The sequence below is a fragment of the Neopsephotus bourkii genome, unplaced genomic scaffold (assembly GCF_033783945.1).
Source record: "Neopsephotus bourkii isolate Nb327-2 ecotype Australia unplaced genomic scaffold, CSIRO-AGI_Nbou_v1 NB_1634, whole genome shotgun sequence".
NCBI classification, from domain to species: Eukaryota; Metazoa; Chordata; class Aves; order Psittaciformes; family Psittacidae; genus Neopsephotus; species Neopsephotus bourkii.
Window position 1 is genome coordinate 10,397,938 of NW_026902109.1, and position 21,549 is coordinate 10,419,486.

At 39.6% G+C, this 21,549-nt stretch overlaps 1 long non-coding RNA gene across 2 annotated transcripts in view; it reads right to left on the minus strand.

Annotated features, from left to right (window-relative positions):
* Positions 1–14,751, minus strand: part of LOC133223239 (uncharacterized) — a 318,819-nt gene extending 304,068 nt beyond the window's left edge. Inside the window, exons 1-3 of one of the 2 annotated variants that reach the window (XR_009728499.1) lie at positions 14,612–14,751; positions 12,354–12,416; positions 7,274–8,958 (exon numbers count right to left, since the gene is read on the minus strand). This is a non-coding gene — a long non-coding RNA (uncharacterized LOC133223239). Of the gene's footprint in view, positions 1–7,212; positions 8,959–12,353; positions 12,417–14,611 lie in introns of those variants that run through there. The other variant, XR_009728498.1, reaches the window with a different exon arrangement.
* Between the last annotated feature and the right edge of the window lie 6,798 nt (positions 14,752–21,549).

The following is a 21,549-nucleotide window of genomic DNA, read 5'->3' on the forward strand; positions in this document are numbered from 1 at the left end:
CCAATATTTTCAGGAAAAAAGTTCTGGGTTTGGGTCACCGACTAGCAAGACCTACTACAGACTGCTGGACAACCTGAGTTTTATAAAATAAAAGTTTTAATGTTGAAGGATGCTACAACAATGCAATGAATACTTTTGCAGACTTCACCCCTTCTGACTGCAGCTTGTGTGTACTGGTGCCAGGACAGCTTTGTGCAGCTACTGGTTTAGGCACTGTTAAGCCCACTGAGATACCCTGAGCCACTGAAGTCTTCTATTCCCCCAAAACAAACCCATACCCCAAACAAAACCAAATCCCTACAAGGCACAGGGGCCAGACAAAAAACTGACCACACACAAGTCCCTACCAGCTTCTTCCCTCTTATTGCTCTGAGCCTTCAAGGATCTTGGAAAAACCCAGGCACAAACATATTTACTTTTCTTAGCCCTAAACCCCAGTTTAAGTCTGAGACTGGTAGCCTTCCTTAATCAAGTATGGCTGAGAAAAAATGGGCTTCCACCAGTACAGAGAGCTACACTTCTTCTATTTCTACATCCCTGAATATGGGAATACTGGGCCTCACCAAGACAGCTGTTCTTGAGCCCAGTCCCAATGCCAAACAGAAAATGTAGGCCAGACTAGAGCTAGCAACAGATGCCAGCATTAAAGAACACATAAAATACAACAAGACCTCAGCCCCTCACCCCTGGAGCAACACTAGTCTGAGCTCAGGGTTCCCCGGGAGGCCTGCTTACAGCTGGCAATGAACAGGTGCCTCTATTTGGCCACTGTCATCCCCACGGACACTCACTGATACCCGAATTGGCAGTCTGAGCAGAGAGGGCAAAGTCTGAGCTGGCACAGAGATAAATGGCTCTTTCCACATTGTGGGTGGCCCTTCCACCTCAGGGCAATCACATTAGAGCTGCCTACCTGGAGAATGCCTGCTTAGCATATAAATGTGAGGTTTCCATGAGTTGCATTTCAATCAACTTTCAGATGGTTACATGTATTTGCAATTTAACAATTAAAAATAGAAAGGAAAATAAAATTAGAGAGATAACAGAGACTAAATTATTTTCCACTGCCCTGCTTTGCTTTATATTGACTATGTAGTTTTCAGATGTTATGCCTGCTTCTGACTTAAAACTCTCCTTATTCTTGCAAATTTGAATGTGATAGGAAACTTCTTATTTAGCTTTGAAAGCAAAGACAGGCGAGCACGGTGTGTTTGCAACATACAGCACAGGTAAGACAGACACCCTAACAACCCTGAGTTTAACGCAGCTGTAACCACAGCTGGGCTGTCTCATATGTGTATCCCCTATACACTTGACGTACAAAGCAGTAAGTACAGCAAGAAGCTTCTCTTCCAAATGAATGGCAAGACTCTCTAAAAGAGCAGGTATACAATTATATCCATACAGAATCTCATACCTGTGAAAATGAACTTTAAAACCATGACCAAATCTGAGGGTGAGAGCTTTTTAAAGAAAATGAACCAAAACTCAGTCTAGCTGCACTAAAACTACTCACTTGTGTTCACTCCCACTGCCATGAAAAGCTAGAAGGAAGTCAGCAGTCTTGTTCCAGTAACTGCTAGTGAAGTGTTATTGTAAGGTTACAAGACAAACCTTGAAGGAGGAAATACTTCATTATTTAAGCATGCAGAGACAGAAACCAAACTGTGGAGGTATGTATGGTCAATATTTCATAGGGCACAGAATAATGTCAGGTTTTCCTGTCCCTAACTTCTTAAATGGTCTTATATAGTGGAGTCAGACCAGAATCTTCTCTTGCTGGGGGAGTATTTTTAAAGGCCAAACGCCACATATATATCTAAATAAAAACAATTTTAATTCTCTGTGGACCCCAGTTTACTGGACCTCTGATAGGGTTTCTGCTTGGCACAAACTGTGAGAAATGACTCACTGCACCACATCAGGAACCAATAAAAGTTACACAAGTAGCAGAGCAAACACGGTAAGATAATGGTATATGAACAGGATGTACCCAGGGCTCCTTTAGACAAAGTGGTCTTAAAAAATGAATAACACTATCCTATGCGGTCAGACAGCCCTGTTATTTCACATACCACAATATATTTAATGCCATACTACAGCTTTGTACAACACTATCATGAGAGAACCGCAGCTGTGATGTCCTTATCTCCAAAGGAATTAAGAAATGACAGTGGGAAGAAAACAGAGAGACAGCAGACACCAAGCATCTAGCAATTTTAGCATTTCCACGGTGACTTTTAATCGGATGTCAGAGTGCTTCCCACCAAACTGTAGTGAGGTTTTTTTCCATATAGGTAAAGAGGCAGTGCTGTCGTCCCCTCAGAAAAGAAACTATAGTCTGCAAAACAAACACTTCGGGGCACTTGCCTGCATGATTCATCATGGTTATTGTCCTTGACTCTGGGTGGCAGCAGAGAAGGTTTAGGAGCACCTAGAAAAAAGAAGTAACGCTCCCATTGTTTCATCTCAGGTACAGCTCATCCTAGTTGTAGTCTGCCAAGAGCATTTTATAGGGTTTGCAAAAAAGGTGCTGTAGGTAACTGGGGAAAGGAGAACATTTGCCACAGCTGCTAGGTAATTAAGGTTCCTGCTATGCCATTTAACTAGCTTAGAGGCTTTTAAAGGCCTCTGCAAAATCTGTTTACCATTCAGTAACCTTGCCTCTTTGGAAGATACATATCACTCTCCTCATTTTGTTTTGACAGGGACAGAGAAAGAACAAATAGTCCCTAGAATATCCAGGTATATTTAGGTGGCCTACATTCACTCCAGCAGCGTGATCGCTGATGGATGTGGTGCCTCAGAGCATGACACAGATCTGAAGTATGACATTTATCAACAGACAGTCTAAGTTATTTATGGAAGAACTAGTACTGTTCATTGTTTTGCCTGTAAAAGTTGTACATATAACTCAGAGGTGGAGTGTGAATAACAAATGAATTAAGGTTTTACAGTTTACTTGGTGTGTCTGATAAAAATAACAAGACTTGTCAAGGCAGAGCAAAGAAATGCCTGTGTTCTTCCCATAAATCTTCTGGCTGGCATGCATACCATGGGCATCACCGTAAAGATACCCTGCTTACATGGCATTAATATGATCTGTTGAACCAGGGGATGTATGAAAAATAGATATGCTCCTTTCACTGCCATGTATACCCAAACTCAGCTGTTCAGTACAGGAATGGCATGAATACCATTAGATGAACCCTTGCTAGAAATCCACTAGCATCCACTAGAAATCCGCTAGAAATAATGGAGTCAAAGTAGTTCAGCACAAGGAGAATAACTTGAGGAAATTTAGACAGCAGAATAATATCTTTGAGATAAGATCTCACATAGATCTGACAAAGAATGGGTGGGGGACCATCATGCTTGAGACAAAAGATGACTTTTCTAGTCAGTGAGAACAGCCAGTAAGGAAGGCTTGGCATCAAAAACTGTAAAAACATGCGTAGGAACAGAAGAAAGCGTGGAAAAAAAAAGTTGGGGAAGGAAGCAGAGAGATTTTTTTTTCAATACACAGGAAAAGTTGCAAAGCACATTTATAATAACATCACAAAGAGAAGATTGGCTTCTCTTCTCAGACTTAAGGATCTGTTTTAAAATCTCTTGAGTCTTGACTTAAATTGATGGAAATCTAGGGGAGTTCTTTTCAGAGATCATCGAAGGTGGAGCTTATGAGGTTAAGGCCAACCATGCACATAGTGCTTTGCTAGACATAACTTCAGCTCAGTTTTTTTTTTAATCTCTCTTTTCATCAGCCACTTACCTGAAGATTTTTGCAGAAGAAAGCAGCAATACTGGTAGATATTTAACTAAGTCAAAGGATAATGATGAATTGTTTAACCTTGGTACATTCAAACAACTTCAAGATAAGAGCCCAGTGACAACTGTCATCATTTACTGTTTCCCAAATAATGAAAAGTTAACAACTGGAAAGCCAGTGAGTTGAAAAGAACACTTTAAAGAGGGACTTGCTGCATTATCTCATTCAGAATCTTGTTTTCAACCATCTTTTCTGATAGCATTTGTAAATGCTCTCTTCACACTTCTCTTTGTAGGACAACATCTTTCTTCCCAGGCATACTGACCTCTTGGGGAAAATTCCAGGATGGAAACAGGTTTCAGTCTTGCAGGCCCAAAGCTGTGTGTAAAACCACACAGCTGGCACTGACTATGTGACAGGGCTCTGCAACAGTGCAAACAGGAAGTCTTGTCTTTATAACTCACTTTGCAGAGACAGCGTTTTCCAGTGCACTTCAGTTTTGGGAGCCGATTTTAAGAGCAGGATAAAGAGGTTTGATTTTCATAGACCAGGCAAACTGTATGGGCTACAGTCTAACTGAACAGTGCCTCAAGAACGTCTTTTCCCCCGCCTGAGGTTAGGATCATTGCTGATGACCAAAAAACAATCACAGAACCCAGCAGAAAACCACTTTTCTTCACTGACTTAAGTGCTAAAGTGCCATCTCGCCAGTCAAACGAGGGAAACACTACTGCTGTTTATCTTTTGGACTTGGAGATCCTATTAGCCAGGATCTATAAGTTGCTTTGACTGCACTACACTTACCAGAAATGCATGTGCACGTTAATATAGTTAAGAGATTGTACAAGTGCCTAGTGGGCAGTTAATCACAACCATCCACTGAACGGGCATTTGTGTGTGCACTGAACTTTTGAATGCCTCCTATATAAGGTTTAAATCATCACCTGTGAGTATCTGTGCTGTACTGCCAGCTGGGACTAATCAGCTCTTGAACTGGATCATTATGCATCATTCTGGACACAGTCTGAGTTTCTGACAGAAACTGGGCATGGAATGACAGCTTCTTGTGACTACAGAGATTTTTGCAATAACGTCAGGCTAAAGGAGACAGACAAGTCATGTTCAGTTTAGGATCTCTCACAGGCACTTAGTGACCTGATTTCTCTGATAATGCTGAAAGCCTCTGAAAGAGGCTGACCAGATGGCATTGTGAATATAAGGTGCTTATCCTACAGCAAATCTCTGGCCTTAGCCACTCCCTTGCAGAGCATCAGCCTGAAAATGTGGAATTCAATCCCCTACATCTGAAGATACTCACAGTCAGTGCATCTGAAACACACTAACAAATGTTGGCACAAAGGTTGAATGACAACTTGAACAAATCCAAGTCCAGACACTGAACTTTTCTGGCAGATATCACCACCACTGAAATATTGAAAACCAAAACAATTTTTGGGAACGCTTTCTGTGCCAATATCCCTCTTCTGGGCTTAAAAGACAAAGCATGACAAGACTTTTTAGTGTTCAAAACCAACATAGATTATCCAATGGCTGCCCTAAGTCTTATAATACTGAAGGGCTACTGGGAATCACAGACATAAATGGGTTGGAATCAATATCTTTGTTCATGCAATTTCATGTAGGACTCGGGAGCTCTCTTGCTTCCCACCAGCAATTAAAAGAATACTCAATCAATCCTGCAGAGAAATTAGCTGCGATGAAGACAACTGCTCACGTCTAATAAGAACTGCTTGATCTGAGGCAAAAAGAAGATTGATGTGTAAGTGGGTTTTCTCCTCACCTTCCACCTACAAGAGGAGAAAGCCAGTGCTAAGCTTTGGCCAAATTCTTCCCAGAAAATACTTTAGTAAAAGGGTATACGCATCTGATCTGCATTCACCAGAATGCTGTGTGTGTGCAGCAACAATATCAGACTAAATAGAATCAGGCAACAGATCTCCAGACTTGATCCAATGAATACTGAAGTCACCAGGAGTCTTCCACTCAGTTTTGGCAAGAGCTATTTTATATATCTTATATATCATGTATATCTACACGAGGAACTATTTATCCCTCTTATGTTTCACCTGAGTTTATCCTTTGAGATGACAATGTCCATGCAGAATTTTAGTTTTCCTTAGCAAACACAATTCCAAGAAGTTGCCATTAGTCCATACTTTGGATAAACAGAACTTCTCCAGAGCTAAAATCCTAAATTCTTCAACTATACCTAGGCCTTTGCCTCAGTTGTTTTCTACAGTCTAGAGGGCCGAAAGGTCAATAGCAGGAGCACCCATTAGACCCTTTGGGATCACATTCTGTACAAAAACCACATAATTTCATTTCTTTTATTACCCACTTTGAAAGGAGAGATCCCCGAACCTGCCTCTGCACCAACCAACACTTTCTGACAGCAGGGATCATTTCTCCATTGCTCCTGACAACTCACAGTCATAGTGCCAAATAAGACAGACTGATTTGGGGTTTTCTGATGGTATTAAGTTCTAAAAAAAGTGAGGAGCTACCTGGCTCATTTAGTTCACAAGGTCAGACCAGGATCTAATCTGTTCTGACAGGCATAGAGATACTTAAAAAACACCTTTACTGGAACTTGAAGGAACTTTTGTTCCTACTGTGCAATTTTTTTGTTTGACAGCCAAATGCACACAAAAACACAAGATATAAAAAAAAACCCACAAAACAACAACAAAACACCCCATAACATTTGTCAGTTTGGACAAGCTAAATTTACTACTTTATTTCTGCATACAGCTTTTGCACTTTGAAAACCCACAGAGCAAATATATGTTACTCCTCAGGTAATACCAAACAAATATATGTAGAAGTGAAAGGAAAGCAAAAAGAAGAACAGATGCCTGTAAGTGAACCCAGCATCAGATGGTAGCTGTGTTTTACTAGATGGGGAAAACAGCCTGGTACATAAAAGTCAAACTCTGTTGAGGAATCACCTTCAAGGGCTGACACACAGCATCCCGATACCTCTAGATGAAACAAAAAAGCATGTTTGGGCAGCAGTCACAATCTATGCTGAAATAATTTGAGAATATCTGTTTTATTTTGTTCAGCAAAGACTGAAACAAAGGACCTCACACAAGCAGCATCTTTAACTTGAATAGCCCTTAACCTTAGGTTGAGGGCAGTTAGGGAAACTCAGAGAGTAAAAATACTGAAGACCATTAAGTGGTGTCCCAGGATCCCTCCAGAAGACCCATAGTATTCTTTCAATGGTCATTGATGCTTATGTTTTTGCTATCAGAAAAAACGTTTTGCCTGAGGAGGACTAGAAAGTGTGGGGCAAAGAGAAAAATCACACAGCATTTTTTTCAGATGTAAAAGAAAACTTAATACTAGTTCACAATGCTTTATATAGAGCTGAAAACGCACATGGTTATATCTTACAGAGCAAAAACCTGCTGCAAACGTTTAATACCAAAAATTCTCTTCACATGTATTTGTCATTTGTATTCTAGGGATTCCTTCTACAAAAGACAAAATAGAAATAAAATAAGTTGGCCCAGTGATCAGCAACAGAACAATCAAACATAACTGCTTCGCCATCCTCCTGACTCAAAGTTCGTGTGAGGAGAACTGGCAGCTCCTTCATCCTCGATATAAAAATGCTATGCATGGTCAGCTCTTCAAAAATAGGAAGCTGAGAGTCAGATCTATCTAATCTCAAAACTAATAAGAAAATAAAACAATAATAAGCACACAGGAGACTCAGAAATAGGTTCAATTGCTCGTTACAATAGAAACATTGACAGTGAGGGCATGGCCTCATGTAACTGCCCATAAATGTGACCTTTGGGAATTGCATTTGCCTGTGTGGGCTACAACAGGCCTCTGACTGTCCCCATTCAACTCCCCCCAGTTCTGAAGGGCACTGAGACCATTCCTATTGTACTGAAAATTATTTTAAGAGAAGCAGTGGTACTATGAGTACTGAGGGAAAAATTATTATTTCCAATCTGCAATTTCCCCAAGAGCAGGAAATCTTCCTACTCCTCCTCATATTCACTAGAACAAAAAATGAATTTACGATCCACCAAATAATTCTGTTTTAAGGACTCACCTCCAGGCAGAGAAATAGCATATGCAGAGGACAATTAGGAAAGGACAAAAGATATGTGAGTGAAGACACCAATCACTGCTAATGATGTCAGCAGAGCGTGCTCCAGTTTCTCTGTTGTTCAGCCCTTTGGTATTATTCTTTGCATTAATTTCATGCTCCAGCAATTTTTGTTTATTGGGTGATCACACAACTCAGGTGTCTTGAAAGAGCAGATGCCTTCTGGCTTCAGGCGGAAGATATTTAATCTGATTAGCTTTAACACTTTTCAGTATGCTGTTTAATAACCACCTGATGACATTCTTCTAGGAACTTAAACGGGCCTCTTTGCATTTAAAGTCAGATTTAAACCCTCAGAGAAGATACTCAAAGGCTTACCACTGTACACAAATCTGGTCTTTTACCACTATTTTAGCTATCTGCTTATCTAGTTTCTCAGCTGTTTCTAAATGATGAACTCTATCTCATTCACTAGAAATGTAATTTCAAGTGGATTTCAAGCACTGAGAGCAAAAGCTGCAGGAAAAATCATCATGTGCCTAGCTACAAACACGATAGTTTTGTCAACACAAAATAAATCATTCATAGAAAAGGTTAAATATGCGTATATACCAATAACTAGAAACAATAATATCAGTCCTTTACCACCTGTCAGGCGATCCATAAACACTAAATATACTGATTCAGCAAGGTCTTCAACCAGGGTCTCCTTATCCTCTCACCTGAGGACCTAAATCCCTGCTTGGTGCAGAGGAATATATAAGTGACATGAAATCTGGTGGCAGCTAGACAGCTTTTCCTGACTCTTTAGCTGCCAGGCTAATGTTATCAAGATGATGGAGCCTGAATGAATGAATAAACAGTAGTGAAGCCTTTCCCAAATGAAAATAATAAGATACACTCATGTCCTGTCTGTGCAAGCAGGGCCCTCCACCAAGTAAAGCTCTGTGAGATGTGCCAGCAGGCAGCTGTTTTTCATCCTGTTCTCACTCTGCTCATTTTAACTGTGGAAGGGGTCCAGGAACTTTTTTAAGGGCTTTCTGAGGACAATTCTTGCAGTATTTCCTTATTTCCATCAGGCTCATTTTGAAATTCATATCTGTAAAACAAAGATGGAGAGGAGAGAAAATGGAAAGAGTTGTTTAATTGGGAGTGTGGAGCATGGCACAAAACTTATAATACCTGAACCTGAGACGTGTTTATATGGGCAGGCTTAGATTATCAGGGTGGATAATGAAAACGGATGTGATGGTAGTTTTCTTTTTATTTCCCTTGTCATTAGGTTCCTGGAGATCAATCATTCACAGCAGCTTTTTCTCCCGGTACCAAGGGTGCACAATCACTGAAAACATGATTGCTGCTGCTGGAAGTTTCTACAGTCAGATGAAGGTCTTCATAGTTACAGGGGCAGTGCTACAGTCTCTCCAGAGCTTGAATCCCACAGTCAACAGTATCTTCCCCTTACTATCACCACATTCACCATCTTTCCTGGACAGAATCCACAGGCTGACATTTCCTTGAAACATTCTCTTTCTGCGACAGTAATTGTTTCCGATGAAAGAACAAAGTTCTAGAAAATCAGTGGTTTTGCCTTAAAAGTAGCCAGTATGGTTACCTGCCTCCTTCAGCCACACTGAGTTAGCCTCTGAGTGGCTTTGCAGCTTCCCCTAAGCACATGCCCAGCACAAAGAATGGTGCAGAGTAACACTCATAAAAGGACTGTATAAAGCAAGTAGCATTCTTCTAGAACAGACAGCACCACAGAATCACAAGTCACCCAGAACTCTCATAACAACACAAAACAAACCTAACATTGTACAATTCCAGTTGCTGCATTACGCTTAAGCTTTTACACCTGCCTCCCAATAGGAGTCGAAACAGATTCAGATCAAGCATTTTCATACAAGCAGGTTTGTAACAGAGACAAGAAGGCACATGCAGCAGACAGGGTCACCCTGTGTGAAAGCAAATAAACAGCAATCCCTGACCTAAATCAGGTTTGACTGCAGCTAGGGGCAGGAGATGGTCACTGTAAGCATGTCCAAGTGCTCAGAGAACAAGGACAGAGTCTAATGGGGACAAGCAAAAATCATCAAGTATTACTAGGTCTGCAACAGAGAAAGACATTTCAGATTCCTTTTGTAAGGGATCCTTGTGGTGAATTTACAGGGCTTCATGGAGCTCTTCCTTTGTACTTCTTTCTCCCTCTCAACATAGTACTTTCCCTTGCTCTGTGAGAGCAGTATTACTGTATTTTACCCACAGGGAACAGTTTCAAAGGAACGTTGGTTTTGGAAGCACATTTTATCAGAAGGATTTCATGCCTGTTGCATAAAAAAAACCCTAAAACACGTTCTACTTTGTCAGATAGCAGAACATACCTCAGAATGAAAAGTAATAACCATGCTCATTGTAAGAAGTCTCAGTACTTTGGAAAGGTTATAGGCCTCATGAGGTAAGACATGGCATCCCTTTCAGGCCAAGAGTGACAAAAGCCACATCTGTGCATTCAGCATTGCATGCCACAGTCCTTTTAGATGGGCTGGGAACTCACTGTTGTTGCCGTAGATCATTTATAGCTGAAGTTCTCCATTGCTACTTCACCTACCAATTAAATAAGACCCCAAACAGATATAAACCGGTCACCCACAGGCATAACTCTGAAATGGGTTCACTGCCCCTGGTACCAATTAGACATTGCCTATAAAACAAAACCCATGATTCAGCACTGGGAGACCGGAGGGAAAGACACCAGCTAAAGGGAAAACACAGAAAAGCACAGGGATTTCCACTTACGTTTATCTAAATGCAAAAAGGAATAAAGCATTTAAAGTATTTTATCAGCTGGAATGAATTTGCTGGGAATTTCAAATTAGTCATAGAATCATAGACTAATAGAATAGTTAAGGTTGGAAAGGACCTTAAGATCATGTAGTTCCAAATTAGTCATTTTATGATGAAAAGATTAGAAGAAGGTAAATAAGTAAATAGGAAATAGACTATTTTAAATCAAATTCTGTATCTATAGAGTTTAGTGCAAGTTGTCAGCTAGCCATTTTAATGACTTTAGAAGCTGTTATCCTAAAGAGCATACCTAATAATTTTACCTTAAACTTGTTCATGGTTTAGGCTTTTTTACTGGGGTCTTACTGAAACTAGGGATACTATGGACATACAGAAAGAAGTAAACTGAGATTTTCTGGACTAGTGACAGTGTCAGATGACCATAATAGGATATATGAAAGTGGACAAGGTCGCTAAGAGATAAAACTGCCATATTTATACAGTGAAAGCACTGATTTGATGGCAGAAATTCCAATCACCACTTTAGAAAACACTGACTCTGCAGGAAATGTGCTTTTTGCTATCAAAAGTAGCTCTAACTAGAATGGGAAATTTAATTTCAGATTTAGTTCTCTGATTGCTCACATGAGCAAGAAGCTAAGGTAACTCTGAGCTGCCTTACTCGTTCTGGTATTACCTTGTTCCAGAGCCAGGCAAAGGAGGCTGGTTTCAGCCTTGTGAAGGTACACAGGGCATTTTAAGTAAACAAAGAGGTACATAGGGAGGGAATACTGAGCTTGTAGCTGGAAGTATTTACATTGGAACTCCAGTTCACAGTGAGACACCAGCCACTCAGAAAAGAAGAAAAAAAAAAAAAAAAACAACCCTAAAACTCAAACAGTGAAGATTGGTTTTCTGAAAGGAAAGCTACCATTTAAAACTCCCATCTAGAATGTGGATACTTTAAAAAGCAGCAAAGTGCTTTACCTTCACTTTGAAGGCTGTGGCTGTTCTCTATTTCCCCTTAGAATAAATGGTCTCAAAATACCACAGGGTGGTCTTCCCCTCCCACTTTCTCTGAGCAGGGAACATATTTGGCTTGAAAAAACTACCATGTACGTCAATGCAAGTGGATTTCTACTTGCACAGTCTTTAGACATGCATATTTGGGACAAATTCCATCTCAGGTAATTCTTGTTCCTGCTAGAGCTGTGGGTTCAAAAGCTGTAGTTTTTAGGAATTTACAGAATCACATTTTGGTTGATCTCTCAAAACATGGAGATGGATGCAGCCACAAATAGTCAATGATAAAACACAGCAAGGCAAAGGCATGAAAAAAACTTGACTTTTGCAGAGTATTCTTATTAATGAGGAACTATGCTATGGTACTATTCTTCCTGCCCTCAAAACAAGAATAAAACCTTCTAGGAAGCAGGAAGTGATATGAATAGTTTATGCATTGATCAGACTAGATCATATTTCTCTTGATTGTTTTACACTGTGAGCACTAAACAGATTCTCTTCTCCTATTTCTTCCTGATCCAAGCATTCAGCAAGTTATTTGAGAAAAGAGAAAAATTTCAGTAGTGCAATGAAGATAATACCTTCACGGAAAATTCTGCAAAGTTTTCAAATAGAAAAACCTCTACATACTGTGATTTATCTATAATGATTACCTAATTAATGCAATGAAACTGTAAATCTTATTACCTTTAGGCACCTTTTTGTTGAGTTTGGATAGTTTTGAGCGACTGACTTCTTTAACCTTCCTACCTAAAGGTGAAGAGGAATACATTACCAGTGGAGACAGATAATGCAAATAGCTCTACTTATGTATTCTAAATGGGTTACAGTCCACAGACATTTTAATTACCATATTTATCATTGAAATCCTTGAACAGAGAGATCTGTGAAACCAAATATCATCATGACTGATGTTTACACCTGTGCATGGCTTTATTTATTTATTTATTCCCATTCCTAGCATGGAATGGGAATTAATTTGTTCTTTTCCATCATTACTAGTACATACACCGGATACATGAAGACTTTTTACCCTTTGAAATGTCACATATTGGCAGGCAATACAAGCAGCAAATTCTAGATGTTTTAACCTAAGAAAAACTCTGCACTCTTTTTATAGTTACATCACTTAATGAAAATATAAAAGATTACATATAAAAGATTACCAAGCAGGAGAAAGCATATCTGTGTGTCCATATGAACAGGAGTGTAGAATAAGTTACTTCAGGTGAGCAAAGCCATTTAATTATTCCCTCCCTACTAGACCTAAATAAGTGAGCTGTTGATTGCACTTGACATGTTATGTGCTGGACACGTTAAAGGGGGAAGAAAGCTTGACACTGGAGCTGAGGTAGACCAGAAAGGACAGAGGTAGGTGATTTCTCAGAAACAAAATCTCATACGTGCTCAATGTTTCTGGAAATCCCTGTGGCACAGTTCTACAGCCAAGGATAGTGGTTGTGGCTGCTGTAGCATCTAAGAGGTTTGAAGTATCTTGTCACCATAGTTTCATTCTGGTGTAACAGGTTTTACACAAAAAGTACATTCATCTTGCACACCCAGGCACTTCTACCTTCCCATCAGTGTGTTTATGGATAAGGAACAATGTCCTTTGCACACTTTCTCTCCACCTTCTGTCTTGTTGAAGGACCAAACTCCTAGAACGCAGTGTAATAAAAAGAGAGCATTATTATAGGATGCTGAGTGTATTCATTTAGGTTTACAGGGTACTCCTGTCTCCTGTCCTTTCTGGACAGACTTCTACTATGGTCCTGAAGACAAATCTAGAAATTCTCCAACTCCCGTTGCACTTTTCCTTACATTTTCATCAACAGGTTTGGGAACCCTGAATAAATAGAGAAGTGGAAAATGCCAAGGGAGCAGAAGAACTTCAGGTATTACCGCTCTGGCAAACAGCTCTCTACCACTCAGAACAGACTCCAGTAAATGAGAAAACTGAGCAGCTTACTTGATCAGTTTGAAAGACAATCACATGTTGTCTTCCACATCTCTCCACACTCATTTGCAAATAAAGTGATTCTAATGAGGTGTCTAGAAAATACAAAGCATGGCAAATCTGCTGCTCCTGACCTTTGAACATTTAGCTTATTTGGTTTTCCTTATCTCATATTCATTCTTTACATCTTGTGTAAAATAAATGCATGGAGCAATCATGATAGCTCTCCAAGATTTACAACATCAAACAACAAATCTGAACAGGTAACTCTAAAAGATGCAACTTTCAATTTAAAAATCCTACTAAACTGTCCCCCTGCAAACACAGAATGACATCTCTAGGGGTGTGGCTACAGATAGATGCAAACCCCCCTGTTTTTAAGATTTAAACCGATCAACGAATTTGCACAATTTGGAATACTGCAAAATGGTAACTCAGTGCCACAAGGGAATACTGCAATTAAAGTGAAATGCCAGTGGTTAAAAAATGAGTCAAGACTGATAGAAGGTCAGAAGAGCTACTTCCACTTGTTTCACTGTTCTGTAAAGAACTTCTCAATTGCTCCAGTTCTGGTGACCTGAATGCTATCTATTCCCTTGTTCCATAAGGGTAGAAACTTTTTCCATTAATGCATTTTTCACAATTCAGAAAAATATATAATTTTTAGATTGGCAGATGGTTATCTACTGGAAAAGTAATAGAATTTTTTTCAGAGGAGCAGGTTTCAGAACACAGATTAAGGTAAAACTTAATCATGCTGAGGAGTGCAAGAGGAAGTAACAGATAGGAAACACTACTGTCCATACAAAACAAAGCATTGATATGCAAACACATTCTGCAGTCTAATTCCTTTCCTAAATTCATTTTCTCCTTTCCAGTTGTCAAGCTGTTTTCTTTTAATTAAAATCAACATAGAGAATAAGTGTTTTTATATCACAAAAGGAAAGAATAAGATAGGAGACAATTGTGTTATAAGGATATACTGTACCTTCTGCGGTAAAGGCATTGAGAAACAAAAGAAAGACAAACAAAAATTCACAGAGTACCAGAAGCTTCATCTTTCCAACTATCATGAGACCAGACGTCTTTACTGAGGCTGAACAAGCATTCCAGTCTGCCTCCAGTGCAACCTTACCTTTATATAAGGGCGACGAAAGGAATGCTGTGTTCAGAATGGGTGGAGATTTGGCCGTTGAATTGCACTTCAATGGATGAAATGAAACAGCCATTCCTATTACGAGAAGCAGTTTACTCAAAATTAGGCAGCAGTTGGCTCCAGTTAAAAAGGAGCACCTGGCTTTCAGTATTAGAGTATTCAGGGATGCTCTGATGGAGAAAGTTTGTGTGTGGTTCACAGCAGCCTCCTTAGATGACCTTGTGTGCTCCTTTGTATGCTTGGAAGGGCAGCAAGTACACCTTAAATAAAGGTATGCAGAGAGTGAACCGGAACAGAAAGGCAAACCAAACCCATAGTGCTTAAATCAAAGTAACTGCCAATGTGTTGTTAACATAATTAACACGACAGCTGGACAAGCAGTGGATTTCTGAGTTTATTATTAACTTCTAAGTATCTATTATATCAGATAATTAAGTCTGTTACAGAGATTCCAGTTAACAATCAATTTTAAGAAGTCCATCAAATTCAACACAGTATCAAGGTTCAACAAACAGAATATGCTCTGAGCTCTTTATCCTTAAAAGCTGGGGGTGGTACCTGCAAGCCATTCAGACTTTGAACTGCGGACAGGTGGCTTCACTCTGGTGCACATACATTACCCTTCTTCCCCTCCTCAAATTTCAAAGTTATTGTATTTTAAGTTGTGGATTTGGCTTGTTTCTTGAACTGGATCAGCAGCCGTCCAAATCAGTTAAACTCTTTATCTACCAATTGTCACCAAAATAACTTAACTTCTAGATTCTTAGCTGGGACAGCTGACCCCAACTGATCCAAGTGGTACCCCAGACCACATGCTGTCATGCTCAGCATATAAAGCTGGGGGAGGACTAATGAGGGGACGTTTGGAGTGATGACATTTGTCTTCCGAGTAGCCATTACATGTGATGGAGCCCTGCTGCCCTGGGAATGGCTGAACACCTGCCTGCCAGTGGGAAGTAGTGAATTAATTCCTTGTTTGGCTTTGCTTGTGCATGTGGCTTCTGCTTTACCCAATAAACTGTCTTATCTGAACCCATGGGTTTTCTCACTTTTGCTCTTCCAATTCTCTTCCCCTGGCCAGACAAGAGGGTAAGTGAGTAAGAGGCTGGTTAGTGCTCAGTTGCTGACTGGGAGTAAACCACAACAATACCCAAAGAATTTTTCATGTCCTTTTAGCGTTGACTAGAACTATTGCCTTCTCTTTCAGCTGCCCAGTAAGAAATAAAAGTGAATACAGAAGAGGAAGGTAACCAGGTAAGATGGGAGATGAGTTGCATAAGAGAACCTTACCCCATGATGGCTACTGACATTTCCAGCTATGTTAATTTAATTCAACTGGAAAAATGTTGGTATGTTACATGCACTACAGCTGCTTCCAACACCTACTCAAAAAAAAAAAAGAAGAAAAAAAACCCAAACATTTTTCTTCTGAAATATTTACAACAGAATACTGGCAACAGGAGTGTTTACAAAAGACTTCTTTTTTAAACATAGATAACTGCATTATAATCATACCATCCACCCCAAGGAAGAAAGCAGCATGTGCTACTTTGATGCCCCATTTGTTTTCTGCTGGAAAGAGACAGGCTGCTACTCAGTCTGCTCTGTGACAACAATCCAAGCCCTCCAGCTACTGTGATGGGAAATGAAGCAAACCTGCACACTTATCACTGCACACACAAATACCCCACAGAGGGGCAATGAAGCAGGTGGTGGGAAGCTCTGCTGTCTGCCCAGGGGAGCAGTTTTAAATGGTTTACGCTCCTGCCTTTCAGCCTGCTCTTGTATTTCTGAGTCTGGAGAAGCCAAAACAACAACTTACTTAAAAGCTATTGTGCCAAAAAAAGCACAAAGGACTTTGCCAGATGAGTCTGAAGTATTGCCCACAAACCTACAAGTCTGCTTTGCTACTAAGGGAGGCTGCCACTACCTCTACATCTTTGGTTGAGCAAATCTGAAGATCTTACCTGCAAAGTGGTTTTGGTCCTCAGACCAGAGAGGATCAGTGACTGCTACTTGAGTGTGGCAGAATGGCCAATTTCTGTATTTTCCTCTTCTCCAATGTGTACAGTATCTGCAGCCTTGATACTCTCATCTGGTCTGCTGAAGACACAGCACCTTCTATAGGAGAAACCATCTTTAGCCTTATGCTCTTTGATTCTCAACCTTTATTTCACACAATCTGCTCTGCTGTTGCCAGCTGCCTGTGTCCTCTACTCAGCATGTATTTGCCAATAATTATACTCATTCGGGGCAACTTTTAAAATATCCCCTCACCTGGTATTCACAGTCACCTCTGGTTTTGCTCTTGAGTCTGTTCTCTTTTCATACTTCTTTCTCCCCTTCTGCCACCCCCATGCCTTTCTCTCAAGCAGTTCTTACCCATATCGTTTTCCCTTTATTATGACCTGGTAAGAGGTGAACAATACTTTTTGTTACAACTCTTTAACTGATTCCAGCTATTTCTTTCTAAGGCATGAGCCTACTTTTTTTTGGCAGAAATGTTTTGACTATTCGAGAAAACAGAAGTGCATGAAAACCTAAGTGCTCTTTCTTTAACCAGTCACAAATCATCTACATGCTTATGCTCTACCATCATTCCTTGTGGGAGAGAAAGTTCAAGCATAAGATTTTCTGCTCATCACGTGGGCTAAATTTTCACTCAGGATAATCTCTCATAATATGCTGTGGCTAGAAGCCCACTAATACACACACCAAGCTGAAACGAGTTAGCTTTTGAAATCTCATGCGGAGTTGGAGCTCTCTGTTGAGAGACAGCAAAGTTTGTCTCACCATCACCAGTTGTCCCACCAAGCCAAAGTCACTCCCTCCCTGACCACAGCAGCCCTCTTTTCACGTTCACAGCACACCCTTACTACCTGTCCTACTCATCAAAGCATTCAGCTTGCTGTAGCCATGCCAATTCCCAAAATACATATATACCAAGTCTACTTTCCTGTCCCTCCTCATGATTGGTTTTCCATTCCTTTCCTTGTTATACAAAAAGCCTTGTGTTCTGTATATACCATCAAATACACACATGTACTTCAGAGTGACATATCTAGTTATGGCTGGAAGGCCAAAAGTGGCTCAAATTAATATGGGTTTTGATTTATTTGTTGTTGGTTTGTTTGTTGGGGGTTTTTGTTTTTTGAAAACGTTGCTAGGTATGCAGGTGTTTGTTAAAACCTGTAGCATGACAAATATAAGGAACATTACAGCTATGGCAAAAGTTGTGCCTGTAATTAGATTAGCATCTTAAAGACCAGCACTACAATGGACTGTATTATGCTCCATACACTATGGAAGACATTGACTTAAGTGCTTCAAATAATCTATTTAAAATTATGAATTTAAAAAGCAGATTTTAATATCCACTTTTAAGCCTGTTTCATGTTCATTATTTCCCTAAGGAATGATTCATCACAGTTGGTGGTGTAATCATCACATCAATTTCTACAAAATACAGCCTTTACCTACAAGCCACTACTACCTTTTGCATACCTGAAGAAAGTGCAAACACTTTTCACATCCACAGAGCTCAGTATATGCTTATTCTGCTTTCAGTGTTCATAATTTTAATACAAAAAATTCACCTACTAGAGAATTAGGTAAAGTTTTAACTAGTGATTTTTGCAAGGTTCTGCTCATTTAGCTCCTGCCTGTAGAGCTGATAGTCTCCCTATTTCCCTGGCATTCATGAATTCCTTGCTGTTGTGGCAGGATGAGTTATTCTTTGATGTCACCAGCTCTACCCTTCCTTTCTCCCTCCACTGCCAAGATCCTATGCATGTGCTGGTTATTCATTACCTAGGCTAGGTTAAATGCCTGCCTTTACGAGCTGATTTTTCTTCCTTCCAATATTTATCCCTGCTGCTCCTTCTTAAGTGATAGAATAGTGGTAGCAGAGGGGTTCTTGACTCCATTTTTGACAGAGTTCTTCCCATGCTTTCTGCCCTTGACTGTTTCTTTCTTTCCCAAAGGGCACACACTCAGTTGGCTAGCAAACACGCACTACCTAATCTTGGAACTGCTGTTCCTGAAAGCACATCCAGCTCATTTCTCGTGCCTGCGAATTTTCTATTTCCTTCCCTTTCAGCCCTACAGCCAGTGCTTCTGTGCTGTTACTTATATGTAAATAAAAAAGACAACTGGCACACCGAATTATGGCCATAAAGGTGCATAGGACTTTTTGCAGGTCCAGGCATGACTCAGTGATACATAAACAGAATTTGGCTAAGAATACCTTCTATGAAAATTCCTTATTTTTTTAATATGTGTCAAAGAACATTAAAGGCAGGGCATATGTTTATCCTGCAATTAAATTAAAATATGACCCTAAATATTGACTACAGCTAATGGTTGCTAAGGATTTCCACAATGTTTCAAGTAATTCCAGTTTAAACTATGATCTAAATGGCTGCATAACGTTTAATAATTTACTTCAACTTTTTTTTCACAACTATACAAATAGGTTATTTTCCTAAGGAAGAGTTCTTTACAGGCTTTGTCAGCTGGTACAAGCAGACCTGACTCATTCACATATTTTCAGTTTCTTCAATAGAATACAAATGAAATTTAGATCTCACCTTCTGGAAATATTCAATGTAACTGTTGATTTGCAATTTTCATCTGACTCGCCTCACCTCTAACACTGCTGGGAGCAATGAGGTAGAATGTACTGGCCTTTGTGAAACCTCCAATAGTACACCTATAAAACAATAACACTTGCGTGCCTGATGTCTTTATACCGCTTGAATTGCTCTCCAAAAGACAAAGATGATTTCTCCCTATTTCTGCTGACATTAAAGAGCAGGACAATTTTTTTAAACTCTCCAATATTTGAAAATTAATGGTAAGGCAGCTTATATTTTCTTTGATAAATATCTTCATTTTATAGCTAACTTAGAATTTATAAATGGTTGCCATAAGCTTACCTCAAATTTTGAAATGGACTCATTTTGAGAAAAAGAAAAATCCATTTAAATAACTCTTCTATGCAGTATTTAAGTATGGACTGGATTTTTATTACAGCATTCAACCATCTCAGTGATCTTACTGGAGACAGGCTCTCACAACACAGGAAGCAGAGTACACCAATCTGTGGCAGCCCTCAATGGAGATGGCTGTTCAGACCTGTAATCTAGCACTGGAAAGCCAGCTGCTACAAAAGCAAGTAAGCTGCTGGCAGAACTCATTAAGCCAGAATTCACCCCACTTAACCAGGCAAGAACAGCCTCTGAACACAAGTCTAACAGAGAACTGACCATCTAGAAACACAAAGGTCTCATTCACACATACGCAAAATGTCTCAGACTAACTACTTTTAGATCTAACCACCTCTCTTTTGCCAGTGATGAATGGGAATAGGTTCAGAAATACAGGCTATCTTTCTTAATTCCTTTGCTCCATTCTGACACTGTTTGTTCAGCTCTTACAGACATCATTATTAATGACTCTGAACAAATATTCAGCACTAACAGAAGGCATTTCTTTTTACTAACTTGTACACAGTAGCTAAGCTTAAACTGACAGTGTTGTTTTTTTTTTTTTTCTGTTGGGGTTTTTTGCTTGTTCTGGTGTTTTGGGTTTGCTTTTTTTTTGTATGAATGAACAATCTTATACTACATTAGGTATTCCACTTCTTGATAGTGCTCCTAACACCAAAAAGAATTACTGGAAATATGTTTTTTAATTGCCACAGTTTCATTTAGAGGAATAGCATGACCACCCAGACTGGACACAGGATGTTACAGATGTTACCATCACTATCAATTCACCTTAATCTCAACCGCAGCGATGGTCCATCGAGAGATGATGATCACTTTTTCCTCTGAAGCAGTATAATACATCCTCATCCATTGCCATCTAAAAAAAAACAAACAACCAAAAACCAAAAAACAAGCAAACAAAAACACAACCAAAACCAAAAACCAAACACAAACAAAGCCCCCAACATATATAAAAATAAATAAATGATGACACAAATTTCTGAAAGCAATACATCCTTTAAGGATTTCTGAAGAACGCTTAAGAGCAAGAGTAACTGATAAGATTCCTCCCCCCATCGAAGACAATGTAAGGAAACAAAATTACAGACTTTTGCAAATTACATTTGTCCCCAAGGAATTGAGAAGACATACAATGTCAGCTGAAATGTAAAAATCTCACTCTCTTTTCATTTATGTCTCTTGAGACAAATTCAGACAAAACTTGGGCTCATAATAAAAGCTTCAGCAGTTTTCCTCTCCCATCAGTTTCTAGCTACAAGTAAAATCATTGCTGATGAAGTATAGGTTTTTTCTTCCACTCCTTCCTAGTCACATAAATACAACTGCAGTGATCATAAATGCTTTGGGGGACAGACTGTGCTCACTGCATTGAAATGATGCCCAGTGAACTGGACTATGGGATTTTAGCTCATGCAAGCTTACACAAGTAAATCAAACGATGGAACATTCTCTTCAGACAAATGTGTCTCTGTAGGAGCTGGCAGGAAAAAGTTGAAACATATTGTTATAGAAATGTAGATGTGTTAGTTCACATTCTGGACTTCATATTATGAACTTATTTCGCTTGTGTGCAATGATCAGCATGTCTACAAGGTACAGAAGAATAAGGAAGAGGCCACAGTGACCAAAAAAGGCATTTATACCCACCCAGAAGAACAAACTCCCTCTGCTATCCCTGCTAGTACCTTCTGTTAGACCACTAGAGACAGGATTTATCTGTTTTTAAGAAAGAGATCAATATGCAGATCAATTACAAAA